The sequence below is a fragment of the Phocoena sinus genome, chromosome 20 (assembly GCF_008692025.1).
Source record: "Phocoena sinus isolate mPhoSin1 chromosome 20, mPhoSin1.pri, whole genome shotgun sequence".
Taxonomy (NCBI): domain Eukaryota; kingdom Metazoa; phylum Chordata; class Mammalia; order Artiodactyla; family Phocoenidae; genus Phocoena; species Phocoena sinus.
In genome coordinates, this window is record NC_045782.1 from 49794301 (window position 1) to 49811004 (window position 16704).

Here is a 16704-nt window from a genome sequence, read left to right on the forward strand (position 1 = left end):
CGCCCGGGCGCCCGCATCTAGGGCAGCGCGGGTTCCCAGCTCCACCCTGTCGCCGCGCCGCCCCGGGCCCCCGGCTGTCGTCACCGGGAGGCTCCGGGCTGGCTGCGCCCGGCGACCTGCAGGCGCCCGCGGGGCAGGAGCTGGCGTTGCCCTTCCCTTCCCGGGAGGGAGCCGATCACCCCCTCCCGCGGGAGGGGCGGGGGGAGGCATCGGCGCAGAGGACTTGAAAGCTCTGATTATCTAATTGCATATGACACTAAACCGATCTTCCTGCCTCTTAAAATTCGTTCAATTGTCACAACCATTTTCACTACAGGACCCAGTTACAGCAGCACCAGAGCCACTTTTCCTCTGTTTTTTGAAAGTCTGCCAAAAGAGCAAGGGCGCGTTGCCCATTGGCTGCATGCAAATAAACCGCTGCTCCTTCCTACTCCTTTGTGTTCCGTTCCTTCCTCTTTCCCGCTTTTCCTGAACACACACTAAACGTTCGGCATACCAACACTAGCTATAATTTTCTAAATGAGCCCCGTATGTAAATTGGCACGTGTCCAACTTCTTTCCTGCTTCTATCTACAAAAGATCTAAGTAGCAAACACTACCGCGTATTAATCCAAGCCTCAGTTTATGAATGTACAAAGTAGCCACCAAAACAACACATTGTTCTGCCTTAAGCGCAGCGAGAAAGAGTTTTTTCTCTTTTAAAAAAGATAAAAGCTCTCAAATGTTTCAAGCTGGAGTTATACTGCAGGTTGGCAAAAACACAGTCTGAATAGAAAATAACATTTTTCTGGAAGCTTAATAGGGTGAATCACTACACATATACGACTATATACACTTATCAGTTAAAATTTTTGCCAGTTGGCTAAGTGACAAGGTCACACAGGGGTCGTGGGTCTGGAAAACGAATCGGACCTGTCTCTTGACCACACTGCCACACTGCCTCCATGCCCGGGGGCATGGTCCCTGTGCTGATTCCACTAGGCCATGGGACGGCGTCCCAGCAATGCTTTGCATTGACAAAATCAAGCGAGATCTTTGGAAGCGGGTTTGAGTTGGAGATTCCAGGGAAAGGACCTTAGAAGTCTCATTTTAGGTGAGAAATGGAAGTACTGGCTGTGGCATAATCAGTGCCGGCTGCCAGGACTTCCCCTTCAGTTCAGTTCCTTTCACTCTGCTCAACTAGCCGCACAGAGGAGGTTCGGACACTGTCCTTTTAGGATACAATACAGGTTACACAGTATACAGTGAGTGTGAGGCTGCATGTTGCGGACGAATGGAGTATCCTACAGCTTCAAGAGGAGCGTGAGGACAGAAATACTCAAGGGGCTTCACGGAGGGTGGGTGACTGTGATTTGCAGACAGAAAGGGGCAGGGCGATCAGGTGTGTGCATGTGCTGGGAAAGGCAACACTGAGTGTGGCCTATTTGTGAAGCCACACGGAAACAATCCCAATCAGAACGGAAAGCAGGACCCGGGGACGGAAGGAAACATGCTGGCTGGACAAGGCTGGGAAGGGCACTGAGCCAGGCAGAGAGACGGAGACTGCATTAGGAACTAGGAAACCAGGACAGGTTTCCGAAGGGACCTCTGAAGCTGTGATACCAGAGACTGCTGGTGAAGAGATGAAATTGGTGTAAAACAAAGACTTTTGCTTGGGAGCCAAAAAAATCAATCATTTCTTATTTTATTAATATAAATTGATTCCATTTCAAGATGTTTTTATGTATAAAATGATGATTTAGTCTTCAATGTATGTATTTTAAAAAGTACAAACAACTAGGAATAACTTTCTGGAGAGGGATATTATAATTACAGAGCCAGATACTTTCTTAAAGAATATTACTTTCATATAAAATTTTACTGAATCAATTTCTTGATTACTTTCTCCTTATCTAAGAAGATACCAGTAACATTTCGCACCTCTCGCATTTGGTGAGAACACTGATGCAAGACTGCCAACTAATCTTATAACAATGAGATAAGCCCAGAAATAAGCAGGGCTGTTACACTTCTTTTTCAGTTTTTCTATATAAGCGTCTTAAATCAACACCCCAAGCTATACAGGTCTGACTATACAATCTTTGTCTCTGTTAAGATTGGTCGGAGAACCGTATTTCAGTGTGGAAAGTAACCATATGTTTGACTATAAACTGGTTGCAGTTAAGCAGATGGGATTATATTCAGTGAATATATTTGATCATTTCTTTTCTTCCTAGCTTTTTGCTGAAAATCACTGACCTACATCGCCTCTACCAGGAATTTAGCAGATGAAAGTAAAGACTATTTGAAGAGACATGGCAAAGCTGTCTAAAAATATTTGTTTCAAATAAAACCACAAAGTCATGGTTTTGAGAAATTCTGCTATAAATACTTCGATGTCATGCTGGAATTATTCCCCATATAAAAAGGCAGCACATGAAGGAAAACAAATATTAATATGAATTGTGACATGTTTCTTTTAAATTCTGATGTAACACAAGAAGCCTCCTTGACTCTCTGATTACAGACCTGAATTTCACTACCATCAGCAAATACGCTTTCGATGACAGAACCATTGCCAATTGTTAGTTAAATTACTTGAAACGTAAAGATTTAAGAAAATCAGAGATTCATGGCAGTCAAACACATGTACTTTGCTCTTCCAAAAATTTCCCAAAAACTCCAGTAAATAAATTTTTAAAAGTGTAAATCCATGAGGTCAAGAAGATGGGAACAGGAGAGAGAGGAGATGAAAGATGCTGACATTCTGGGAGCGGAAAAACAAATGAGCACGTGGCGAGCTCTCCTGGGAGCCCAGAGAAAGTTATCGTTGACCTGCAGGCAAGGACACAACAAGCAGCAGGCGGCGCAGAGCCCCAGACACCGCAGGGGCCGAGCACGGGGAGACAGCAGGCAGGGTTGCCTCAAGATGCTTGAATAAGTTCCTGAGAAACACCGCTCCCCATAAAATGCTACTACCTCCCTGCACAGAAAGTATGTGTGCAGTCATGAGATACCCTAGTAACCTGAGGGAAAAGGCTTTTATTTTGAAGTGTTCACTGCAGGGTTCTAAAGCATCTGCCTTGACAGATTTCTATGTACTGACATATACCTTTAGTTTCTGGTGAGCAACAAACTTAGCTGAAGTAGCTAATGCCATCTGAAAGTGTATGAGGAACAATATAAATAAGTAGGGGGAACTAGAAGTAAACCTTAAAATCTAATTGAAATGAATCAAGCTATCATCTAGCTAGCTAACTTTACTAAGTGTATAGTAAACATGGATCAAAATATGTCCATTTCTATTTCTGGGCAGCAAGTTGAAAGTAGCAAACCAGTTCTCAGATAGAAAGAACGCCGGGTTCTGTGCGGTTTACCTGGCTGGGGCTTGCTGGGGTGCGGCTGTGCTCCGGCTCCAGGCAGCGGGGGAGGGCTCAGCCCTGCAGGCCCAGCACCCTGGGTGGGGCTCACGCTGGTCAGAGACCCCGTGGGCAGCGGCTGACCTCTCTTTAACAGCTGCTTCTGTTCTTGCTGGCGGAAGCGTGGAGGCACCTCGCGAGGCAGGTAACGGGATGCAGCTGGCTGCTGGCCGCCGGCAGACGCACGTTTGCCATTGCTGCTGCTGGAGGGAGTGCTGGTGGAAGTACTGGTACTGGTCCCGGCAGGTTGGAGCTGGCTTGAACAGGTCTTAGTAGGTTCTGGCACTAGAAGGAACAAAAGGAAAAGACCCCAACACTTTAGTTATCACCTCCTTCAACCCAAACCAAAGAAAACAAAACCAAAAACTGAGAAAGAAATGACAATGGAGAGCTTTGGAATCGAACTGCACGAAAGCCCAGAGTTCCAGGCTTGAGACCCAGTTGTCCTATAAATGAACCTCGATCCTGAGCTGTAGCTCCTGGCTAGTTTCCTCATCTATAAGACAGGTGATCACGCTGGGTTAGAGCAGCAGCTCTTCAGCTTGAGCTGGAGTCACGTTAAAGGCCTGATTCCTAGGACCCGCCCGGGGAATTCACTTGGTTGGAAGGGAGGGGAGACTGCAAATCTGCATTTCTAATAAGTTCTCAGGTGAGGGTGATGCCCCGGGTCCTGGGCCCACACTTTGAGAACCACTGCTCTAAGTCTGTGCTTCTCAGATTTAAGGGATCATTAGATGTCCATGAATTTATATATATTATTTGTTTTAATTCTGAAGACAATCTAAAAAAAAGTGTATATATATATATATATATATATATATGTGCATTCTGGGTTCTCTGAATAATTAAGGCATTCGTGGTGATGGTATCTAGAGCGCCACTACACTCCTCCCAGATTTATCGGAAAAGAATGCCGGTAGGCTAATTCGCAAACGATGCATTAAGTGAAAGCCGAAACGCTACCAGAGTGTGCTGCACCAACAAAGGTTTCACAGCAACGGAAACAGGAAGAAGGAGCAGGAGAGTCGAGTAGCAGCCCTGCTAGCGAGCACGCCAAACGCAAAAGGTGATCTGAGCGGTGGCCCTGAGGGAGGAGTGGAGCACAGGCCTGTCAAGTGCCAAAGAATCTGAGCCTCAAGTTCATTTCCATCTTGAATTTGAAACACTAATATCCAGAATATTATGTTACCCTGTTATTTGAAAAAAATTTTTTTCGACTTAATTTATAAATGTCTTTGATTTCAGAATTGAGTAAAAGCTATGTGCAAAACGAGTTATACCTAGTTCTCTGTATATCTTGTATAAGCAGCATTATAAAAACCTTTCCAGTCGACACTGTTTGCCTTCTATTATCCCTTGCGATCAGCCCGCATTTCTCACCTCCCGCAATGGGTTCTGCTGTCCACCCCGCAACCCCATTGTACACAGTCAGTATCCGCGAAGCCTCTGCCCGCTGTTTTTCTGTCACCCTGCCTGGCAAACCCTCAATTCTGGATGAAGCCACTGTCACTGTCCACTCTCTCCACCCTGGACTCGGACTGCTAAGTCTCTCAAGAAAACAGAGCCGTGCAGTTCGGCATCACTATGAACTCCTGGGCCCTAACCTCAGGACACGCTCAGTGCTTCCTGACCAGCCTATGATTTCCTGGGTCTGCCTGGTTCCACTGCTGTCAATGACTCATACAAAGACCTTCCACTCTCCAGTGATAATGCCTTTATCTCCCATCCCCAGAAGATAAACTGGACCTTATTCTTCAAAGAAATAAAGACCAGCAGGCAAAAACCAGGTTTCTGCTCCTACAATACACATCACACTGTTCTCTGTCCCACACTTCTGTTATTCCTATCCAAGGCCAGTATTATATTTACCAATTCCGAGACTCACGTTTCTTCACATGTGAAAATCACTTGCATCGGCATGTGTCTTACCATCGACGGCACATCCCTTCCTCAGTGGCACATGAAATACTGGGGCATCTCACTGCCTATGGTGTCAGAGAGGCACCACAAGACGGCTCCCTCCACGGCTCTGGATCCCGTCTCAGGGACTTTGTGTGTCCTGGATCTTCAACTCATGACATTCTCCAGAGCAGATATAAAGGCTCAAAGTTGAAGACTGGGTCTTCGATTAATTCTTTGTTTTACAAATATTTATATTTTTTCTTCCAGGGCTTAGTAGATGGACATCGCTGAGTGTACAAGAGAAGAGAAATCCGGCCACCGAGTTCGCGTGTGGAGTGGAGGAGAGCACATTTCCAACCGGTAACCAGGCCAGGATGTGGCCACTCTGCAACCAGGCCCTCCTGGTCAGCACTTAGACATGCGCACACCTCTGCTCTCTCCAGACAGCGGCGCTCCGGCTCTTCTCGACCCACACCCCCCTCCCGACTGGCCTCCTTCTCCTCTCCTCCATCACACTTCTGGTCCAGCTTCCTCACCTGCTGTGTGCCTCTCAGCCAAGTCCTCTCACCCTCCTCTTCCTCCTTGTGGCTGAAACCCTATGCCCCCCTGAGCTTCCTCTGCTTGCCCTCTCAGTCGTCTGTATTGGCGGTGACTGCTGTGGCTGTCCTGAGCCTCTCTTCCTGGGCCTCCACGACACTGAAGTCCTTTCTTGGATTTCCTCTGACCTCTCCAGCCACTCTTTTCTGCTCCCCAATGACAGGCTGCTTCTTCTGCCTCTTTAAGGCTCTGCTGCAGACACTAATCCTGGGTCATCTAATCTATGCACAACGCTTCATTTATCAACCCTGTGGTCCTGGTCTGAGACCTGGATGGCTATCAGATACCTACATCGAAGTCTTACGGGCACCTCAAAGTCAACGTGTCCCAAACACTCATCGGCTTTCTCGACTCATTCTTCTTCTGAGTCTTCCCGTTGTTCCTCCGGCAAATGGCTCCAAGTCAGAAACCCAGGTTCCATCCTTGATTACTCCCCCTATCTCCCCAAACCTATATCCAACCAACCACCAAACGTTGACATTTCTAGCTCCCAAATGTCTCCCCTAAGTAGCCCTCAAACTACTCCATCAATTTCCATTCCTTTTGCCATGACCAGAGCCTGTTTCTAATCCATCATCCACTGCGGCCAGCATGATCCTTCTGAGATGCAGACCGCCTCCCTGGTTTAGAAGGCTTCGGGGATTCCTACGGCCCTTAGGATAAAGTCCAAGGTCCTAGCAGTTAGCTGTCCTAATGCCCCATTTTCCAGCCCCCTCTAACTTCACGATGCTGAACTTCCTGCTTCTGGGCCATTGTGCACCCTCTTCTGTCTAACCACCATGTATCATCAGTCCTAAAACAACATTATTTGCGCATTTCAACATCTCTCAAACTAAGATGCATCTTAAAATTGATGTTGTATGTATCAGTTTAAAAGGCAATGCTTTTTTTCTAAGTGGTGCATAAAATAATGCATAAAACAATTGATCATATCTCAGATTCAATAAAACATGGTAATTCCTAGTCATTCTTTAAATATCAAATTAAATGTCACTTCCCCTCAGAACCTTCCCTGACTCTCCTAGGCCAGTTTGGGTGTTTCCCAATGCATTCAGCATTGTATATTGATTAGATGAACATCCATTACATCTTTTTTTTTTTTTTTTAAAGAAAGTGATAAAACCTATTATAGGTTGATTTTTAACACTTCCTTTTTTTTTCTTTTTTTTTAAATTTTTGGCCGTGTTGTGCAGCATGTGGGATCCTAGTTCCCTGACCAGGGATCTAACCCACACTCCCTGCAGTGGAAGCACAGTGTCTTAACCACTGGACTGCCAGGGAAGTCCCTACAGGTTGATTTTTAAATGTACAGGGGCCTTCAAATATATTTTTTCCTGATATTGGCCTTTAGCTAATTAAACTAGTAGACGTTTCTAAGTATTTACCTAAATGAGTGGAAAACTTATGTCCACACACAAAAACCTCTACAGGAATGTTTACAGCAGTTTTATTCATAATTGCCAAAAACTGGAAGCAACCAAGATGTCCTTCTATACGTGAGTGGATAAACAGACCGTGGTACATCCATACAATGGAATATTAGTGTTAAAAAGAAATGAGTTATCAATCCACAAAAAGAAATGGAGGAACATTAAATGCGTTTTATTAGGTAAAAGAAGCCAGTTTGGAAAGGCTACATGCTCTATGATTCCTATAATATAACATTCTGGAAGAGGCAGAACTACGGAGACCATAAGGCACTCAGTGGTTGAGAGGGGCTCGGGGGAGAGGGAGGGAGGGAGGGAGGGATAAGCAGGCAGAGTGCAGGAGCCTTTCAGGGCGGTGACACTGTGATACTGTGAGACTGGATACACAACATGAGGCATTTGCCAAAACCCATCAACTGTACAACACAAAGAGTGAAGGCACAGGTAAACTTTGGACTTCAGTTAATAATAATGTATCAATACTGGTTCATCCATTGTAACAAATGCACCACACCAAGGCAAGATATTAATAACAGGAGACACTGAGGGTGGGTTGGGGGTGGAGAGATGGAATATACTGGAACTCTTTATTTTCTGCCCAGTCTTTCTGTAAACCTAAAACTGCTCTAAAAAAATAAAGTCTATTAACTAAAAAGACAAAAAACGAAAAGCAGAGAAGCAAATTTGATGTCTCTTTCACTTTCCATTAGGACTTTGCGAACGAAATTGAGAGCAGAGTAGAGGTACACTTGTCTGGGAAACTTAGAACCACTAAATTTATTTAAAAACATGTAATCAGCATATCAATTCACTTAACTGCCCATTTTAATGAATCTGGCCCAAAGGTTTTATTCTAGACCTTGCAGTTGCTTCTTAGGAAGCTCAGAGTCTGAATGCAATTGGTTCTTTCCTTTTACTACAAAATTCAAAAGAAGCAGAAGAAGAAAAGGAGGAAGAGGAGTAGAGGGAGGAAGGAAGCAAGAGAACCACTAGAAAGCCCTACCTGCCCTTGTTACAAAACCCTGTTTCCTTTTGTAGTAACCAACATCGGCTGGCCAGCTACTACCAGGCAAGGCGCTTCCACCCATCATCCTGCCTGTTCAAAGGCTGGAAACGAAGAAAACCTACCTGAACTCAAAACCTGGAGGAAACAACTGGCAAGGACTCAGAAGCAAAGAACCCACACTGAGCCTAAGAAATCACCCCGTCTTACCCTCATCCACACAGACTCCCTCGGCCCAAGTCTGCTAACCAAGATGACAGTTGCTGTCAGGACTGGTCTTCCCTGACACTGCTGTTATCTTTTCAAAAGTATCAAAGGACAAATTCAGGGCTATTTTTCTTCAAAACCCTTAGAGGAAAAGGAATTCATGATACAGAAATGAAGAAATATATGAATGTTATCAGTTACTAGTTTATTTATTTATTTTTTGCGATACGCGGGCCTCTCACTGTTGTGGCCTCTCCCGTTGCGGAGCACAGGCTCCGGACGCGCAGGCTCAGCGGCCATGGCTCACGGGCCCAGCCGCTCCGCGGCACGTGGGATCTTCCCGGACCGGGACACGAACCCGTGTCCCCTGCATCGGCAGGCGGACTCTCAACCACTGCGCCACCTGGGAAGCCCCAGTTACTAGTTTTGAATCTAAATAACCAGTTCTAAGTTATTTGATATGAAATACTCAATTTTCCTTGTGTTATCTGCCTGATGCATTATGTGTAGTCCTTTTTATATCTAAGATAGCCCTTTTTTTTTAAATTTTATTTTTTAATGCAGCAGGTTCTTATTAGTTATCTATTTTATACATATTAGTGCATATATGTTAATCCCAATCTCCCAATTCATCCCACCACCGCCAGCCCCCCATCCCGCTTTCCCCCCTTGGTTTCCATACGTTTGTCTTCTGCATCTGTGTCTCTGTAAGACAGCCTCAGAGAGTGAAAGTACTCTAGGCCAGTCTTCCCTTCCCGCGTGAATAACTGCTGATTAAGGCAGGAGCCAGCAGGTGAACTAAATGTTTCTTACATTTTTAAAAGGCAGGGAAAAAAAACAATGAACAATATGTCACACAGACCATATAGATATGGCCTACAAAGTCTAAAATACTTACTATCTGGCCCTTCACAGGAAAAGTATGACCAGCTCCTGGTGTAGGGACTAGAAACTTCTTGTGCTATTATAGTAAGCATCAGATGTACAAATTTCTTAGGGGAAAAATCCAAGTAATGTATATGCCAAAGTCTTGTGTGAGCGTTGTTTTAATAAATAAATAAGTATAACTAACTAATTAGTTTCATGTCTCCTCTCCAATTGTGAGGCTCACCCTCTCTATGATTACTGAAAGAAGGGTAATATGATGCCATTACTCAAGAAAACAAAGGGAACACTTTAAGTTGAAGATATTTGATCGTTCTCTTAGAAACCCAGGTGCTCTTAATACAGCCTAGCACTGAGCTGCGAGAACAGAATGCACTCTGTTACCCTGTCAACACAGACTGGATGAGCTGCTCACCTCTTCTTCCCATTTGCTCTGCTGGCCCTCTGACCAGAAGCAAGAAGCAGACTTCGAATCTTTGGCCTCATTCCTCTGCCCTGGACTCTGCGGAGAGGCCATCCAGGTTCACGATTAGGACCATCAACTCTAGGCTGACACCCGAATACTGTCTGTTCTATACTGCCCCCAGCTCTAGTTCAGCCTTGACCTTCAGTTGTATACTGGACGGTGATGCTTGGAAGCTGTCACCCTTCAAACTGAAAGTACCCAAAGGCCAAACAGGATTTCCTGGGCTGAGCCCAGGATGGTGCTGACTGTTGTAGGAAGGCACTGAAGCATAAGGTGTTTCTCACCTAAGTGAACCAACAATCAACAGGGGAAATAAAAGTTACAAGACACAGAAGCATGTGGTATAGACTGGAAGTTGGTCACTTAGCGGAAAGATAACCATGTACTGCCCAACATGGTAGCCACTAACCACATATGGCTACCGAGCACTTGATATCTGAACTGAGATGTGCTCTAAGTACATACACACTGCATTTCAGAGAGTCAGTACACAAAAATCTCATTAATTTCTATATTGATGTATTGAAGTGATAAACTTTTGAATATATTGAATTAAAAATATTAAAAGTAATCTCACCTGTTTTTTTTAGTTTTAAAATGTTGCTACTGGAATATTTAAAGTTCCTTATGTGGCTCACATTTGTGGCCTGAATTCTATTTCTCTTGAATAGCGCTGGTCTACAAACAGCACTGCCTTCTTGAAGGAGTTAAAGTCTGAGTTGGCTTCTCAGAAATGTGTTAAATTTAAATAACTATCTGTTTTCATAAAGGACCATCAGTCGTGGTAGATCACAAGCCTTTTCGAGTGAGAGATTTTCCGTTACAATTCTGTACCAACTGAAGTACTAGCGCCTTATCTCACAAACAGAAAAATGTCACTAGATATTTGCAAAGTACCAAGCGAGACCAAGGGCCCAGAGTACAGAGCAAGCACAGTATTCCCAACTTACCCACACACTCACCCTCATGGTTGTATTTCTAGCTGCCTGAGATACTAGTGTCATGGCTGGTGGTCTCGGGGGGGGGGGGGGGGGTCACCCTGGATGCTGAGGAAAAGGAAGAGAAGCGTCACTCAGCAGAGGGACGAGGGAGAGGGAACCAAGAATTCTGACCCTGCCAAACTGCACCTCTGGCCTCTTTTACATGAGATAGTGATAAACCTTCTTTAAGCTAGTATTTTGCAGATCTTTGAAACTAGCAGGCAACTAACAATCTCAATTGAGAAATAGAGACTCTTAAAATCTGGATCTATTCTTAAAATACAGATAAATCAAATGGTCAGTTTTGACTATCCATACTCTCTTCAGATCCACATTTCTCAATCTATCGCTGCCCAAAGAACTAGGCTAGGGTATCAAAGCAATTCTGACATTCCTCTTCTCAAACAGACCCGGATCTAAGGTGATACCTCAATGACAAAGTCTCAGAAACCAGTCGACCTGACACATCACTATTTTCACACAGTAGAACACAGTAAGGCAATGGGAATTTTAGCTTGATTCATATGGATCGTCAACAAATGATCTGTTTTATTTAGAAGAAATTAGAATAGCAGCCAGTGAATAACTACACAGCTAATAAAGAACTTCCAGCAAGCTGGACACTTTGGTTCTTTAATAAACCTTTACTTTTTTTATTTTAAATGAGAGCGACACCTGCCGGCGAAAAGGTAAGATGTTAAATCCTTATATAAGAAAGCAAGTCTTTTCAACAATTTTCTTTCCAAGAAACAATTTTCTGCTTTCAGTTAAAAATTTCAGGGGACATTGTCACACCAGGGTCCAAATAGTTTATAAATTCCTACCACTGCCTTTCCAAAACAACAGGCCACAGTATAGGCAGGAAGTTTAGACTGTCCCTTCAGGTGTCTGGGTGACTTCAGGAAGGATCTCCTTTCCAACTTTTGTACGACACCTTGCCATCTCTAGGAGACCAAGACAGAAGGCTCTGCCCTTGCTGACCCAGCCTCCTTAACTTTTATTCTACTCTGGACGACCCCGTTCTCTCTTCTGCTTCTCTAGCTATTTTACATGGCCCAAGCCCCAAAACTGCCATCTGGACGCCCCCCACCCCCCAGACCCCCTGGCCTTCCTTCCACTATGCTATCCACACCTCTGTACCATCCCAGCCTTCCGTCTGCTTTCCAGACTGCCTGAAACTGCAGGCTCAGGAAGCGACGAGTTCTGTACCCACTTCTGCTATTCCAAGCCCCTACTGCTAACGCTCCTCTTATAATCTAACGTGGTCGGCCCAAAGTCCCTTATAGCAACTGTTTCAAACTTTCCCTACCTCTTCCAAATCCTGATACCCACCCCCTTCTCTCAATCTCTGGCTGGGACGCTAGGTTCCTGAGATCGATGCTACTCACTCACTCACACACGTGAAGCCTTTCTACAGCCCAGCTCCAGGTGCTGGGACCTTCCAGTGAACAAAAAAGGCAGACTCCCACCTCCTCACCCCCTCCGCTCACATCTCAGCAGGGGAAAACGACAATGAACGTGATGCATTTAAGATAAGTAGTCATCAGAAGGTGCTAAGTGCTGTGAAAAACGAGGAAAGCTGGGCAGGGTTAACTAAGGGCTCAAGCTGACTTTTCTCATGTTATCTGCCTATCATTTTCACACCCCACATGTGTCAGTATCCTCATTTATCCTCTCTTTATTTACTTATTTAGGAAATACATAATCAGTGCCTATTTTGTGCCAGGCACTGGGTGTGTTGAGGAAAATAAATAGATATGGCTCCCGTTCTTGTAGTTTATAGTCTAGTAAGAGATACTATCTTAAAAATGATTCCACAAATATACAATTACAAGTTGCCACAAGCACGATAAAAGCAATAGGATAAAAGAACCCAGCTTAGGTTAGGGACTCAGAGAAAGCTCCTTTGAGGAAGTGACAGCTAAGCTGGGCCTGGAAAACTGTTGGCTGGGTGGAACGTGTCTGCGAACTCACGCCCACCAGCTGGGACAGGGCATGGGGGGGTCTTGAAATTGGAAAGGGCTTCCGTGCTTTCAAGGTCTGAAACAAGGCTGGTGTGGCTGGAGCTTAGTGCCCAAGGGAAGAGCTGCTGGACACAAGGCTGGAGAGGCAGGCGGGGACTTTGTAAAGATTCTGGGTCCCATCACTTGGACGACAGCTGGAAGAGCACTCGGGGCAGCCTGTGGAGGGCGGCCCCGTGGTGTTCCTGTCCTGGCTGCAGCACACTGACGAGTCTGGAGCCTCCAGTTTCGGGCAGAAGTTCTCTGGGGATGGGCTCCTCTGATTACAAACTCACAGAGAGTCCAGGATGTTGTGGCCACTGGCTGTTTAAACTCAACAAGCAGGTGACCTTGATCAAGAGCCTGTCTGTCCAGGCTCCAGAGCCAGGGGGTCCTGTCCGACAGCACCTTCCCGGCAGCCATGGCCCAGAGCAGCAGCACCCTCATTGTCTTGTTCTATAAACTCAGGAGGTTTGGTTCCTGCTACGAGGTACCTTGTGCTGCTTATCAGAAACTGAACAGAGCAGGGGAGGGTGGGGTGCCCAGTGTGTTGAGGTGTTTCCATCTTATTACCCAAGTCATACTACAAGACATTCTTTGTAAAAAAAAAAAACTTTATTTGGAAATATTTAAGATGTACAAAAAGGCATAAAGACCAAATAGTCAACAAACTCCATGGACCCAATCTCCAGCTTAAGAAAATGTCCCCAATTCCACCAAAGGCTCTTCTCTCCCCCTCCCTGGCTTCATACTCCACCTCCCCCCAGGAGACTGTGGCCATGTGCACTTTGGGGTTTATCATTCCCATGTGCTTCTTCTCTTCAGATGCAGTGTAGTGGCTATGGGCATAGACTCATCTATTTAAATCTCAGCTCTGCCACTTACTGGCTGGTGACCCTGGGTAAGTCACTTAACTCTGTCCCTCAGTGGTGCCACTTGTAAAAATGCAGTTAAGTGGAGGATGAAGTGAGGGTAACAATACCTCACTGAGAGGGTTCTTTGAGGAGCGAACATTAATATATGTAAAGAGTCGTTTAGAATAGTGTCGGTCACATAGTGAGTGCATGGTAAGTGTTTATGTTACAGAAAAAATGCAATGACACTTGTTGAAGATGGTAAAGCAGAGTTGATACAGGACCATCACAACGGGACCACTGTAATGGGATTTTACAGTGTGGGAGAGAGACTGGGCTCAGCTCGGAATATAGCACGGGCACGTGGGAACTGAGAGTTAAGGAGCAGGGGGTGAGGGTGTCAGTGGATGGAAAACACTAAGAGGAAACATCAGGGGTGAGGGGGTGTTCTGGCTAAACCAACCTAACAGGATTCTTGCTGCAGGCAGGCGGGGTGGGGGTGGTCGTCAGACATCACCTGGGCGATGGTGGAGGAGGAGGAAGGAACCTGGTTAAAGCGACCCAGTGGGGCTCTTGCTAAAACTAGATTTTTACAGGGAGGTACAGAGATGGGCCTAAGAGAAGGTCCAGGAGCCTGAGAAAGGTCTGGTCAAACAAAGAATCTTTGTCAGCCTTAATAATCCTCTTCCTCTCAGGAGCAATGGGAGGTATTTTAGGCTGATTAAAAACAAAAACCATGGGCTTCCCTGGTGGTGCAGTGGTTGAGAGTCCGCCTGCCGATGCAGGGGATACGGGTTCGTGCCCCGGTCTGGGAAGATCCCACGTGCCGCGGAGCGGCTGGGTCTGTGAGCCATGGCCGCTGAGCCTGCGCGTCCGGAGCCTGTGCTCCGCAACAGGAGAGGCCACAACAGTGAGAGGCCCGCGTACCGCAAAAAAACAAAAACAAAACCAAAAACGAAACCCAACTTACATTAAATGAACTGCAGACGATGAAGCAAACAAGGGAAGAAGAGAGGCAACACTCAAAGAGGTTAGGCCAGGCGACAACTTGGGACAATGACGCTGTACTCAGGATCATCGGAGCACTAGATCTCCAGCCTGGCCCTAGGCCTCTCGCGTGAATTTGGGTCTCTCATTTCCGCTGTTTGAGAAGTGTGAAGCACTATACAAGTGTTATTAATGAACAGCCACCCCAGCTTTTTAAGAGCCTTACAGAGCAGCAATCAAAGGTGCCTGCTCAGCGACAGGCACACCAGCAGCAGGCCCCGCAGGGGTCGGTTCACAGCTGCGAGGAGGCATGTGCGCGAGGGATCCGGCAGTGACTAGGCGCTCTGTCCGCTGCGCCAGCTCCAAGCGTAAGCACGGCCCTGGAGATGGTGGAAGTCTCTGCGTGGGGTCCCGGTTCCTATCACTGTCTTGGTGGTGGGGAGAGGCAACACTGGTGGCAGCTTCCTGACGGCTGGGCTGCGGCAGTGACACCGTGCTCCTGAAGCCAGCGGTACCGGCGGGGCCTCCTGACTCTTCCCCAGGGAGCAGCTCTCCTGGAGGACCCTTTGGGGAGTCATATCTGCCTCCCAGCCTAGGGCACGCCCCCCCCCCCCCCACTGATTTTATAAGCACCCAATTCCCTATACTTAAACTCATTTCTGCTTAAAATAGCTAGAGTAGTTTCTATACTTTTCAATTCAGCTCTGGTTAAGAGCACAGATTTTTTTTTTTTTTTTTAGCAAGTAGGACATTTAAATCTTTCATTCACCTAGACGGTATCACAGTATATGGTATGAGCTAGATATTCAACTAATGACATTTACTGTAACGGGACTTACCTACGTACACCTGGATTAGACTCTCAGAGGCTACCTCCATTAGCCTAAAGTATGCTGACAAGCAGGCACGCAATGGGTTATAGAAGTATATTTTAAAAGTAAGTTTTTATAGGTAAATGTTAACCTAAAGGGACGTTTTAACCTACACATTTCAATACGTCTTATTTCTGAAATTTGGATGCTTCTACAATTGGTGTATAAATTTAACATACTTTCCTCATTCACCCTCCAACTCCATCAATAAGACATTATTAAATCAATGGTATGCCCTACAATTGATGCTATCTTAGAACTTAAGAAACAAATGTTTTTATATGATAAAGCATAGAATTTCTCTTATGCATAAGACACCACACAATGACAAAAAAGGAAAAATATTTTAAAATCATGCATTAATTCTAGCCATTTCAGAATATATACTCCAAGATTCAGAGTTTCTTAAAAATTTAAATTTACTGAAATGTATATGTTAACTGTTTGCAAAATGTGACTATGAAAGAGAACTATTCTCCTGTGCTGAAATAATCAGTGATTCCGAGGAATATTTTCATTATTACAATTACTTCTGCAACCTCTACAGCGACAAACATTTTAGCGAGACGTTCCCTTAGAACAACAGAGATTCAAGGAGAAGACAGCTATGAGCGCTGGTCCATCTGCTGCGTTACCGCAGTCCCGGTGGGATACAAAGCGGTGGCCTTCTGCTTGTTCTGTTGATGGCTTCTGGCTGATCTGTCACCACAGCAACTTTTAGAGTCCAGCTCAAATGAGCACAAATTCATTAGCTACTAACTACATTAACTTCGTGTCTGCGGCTGATGAGAAATGCTGTTCAGAGTTGTTTTCTATTCTAATGGATTATAGTTACCTCTCTGAAAGGTATTAAATTAAACGCTACTCTTAATGTATCAGACTGGATAATATGTTACAGTAAAACTATTTTAATAAAGGCTACTAACAATAAGAATCATTTCATTAAAAGGTTACCTTAGGGACTTCCCTGGTGGCGCAGTGGTTAAGAATCTGCCTACCAATGCAGGGGACACAGGTCTGAGCCCTGGTCCGGGAGATCCCACAAGCCACGGAGCAACTAAGCCCATGTGCCACAACTACTGAGCCTGTGCTCTAGAGACCGAGAGCCACAGCTACTGAAGCCCAT

At 45.4% G+C, this 16704-nt stretch overlaps 1 protein-coding gene across 6 annotated transcripts in view; it reads right to left on the reverse strand.

The window, feature by feature from the left end:
• TNRC6C (trinucleotide repeat containing adaptor 6C) overlaps window positions 1-16704 on the reverse strand; it is an 83230-nt gene that overhangs the window by 54882 nt on the left and 11644 nt on the right. For all 6 annotated transcript variants that reach the window (XM_032617745.1, XM_032617747.1, XM_032617746.1 and 3 more), the window contains exon 3: window positions 3357-3683. The gene's annotated coding sequence lies outside the window, so the exon portion shown is untranslated. The remainder of the gene's footprint in view (window positions 1-3356; window positions 3684-16704) is intronic.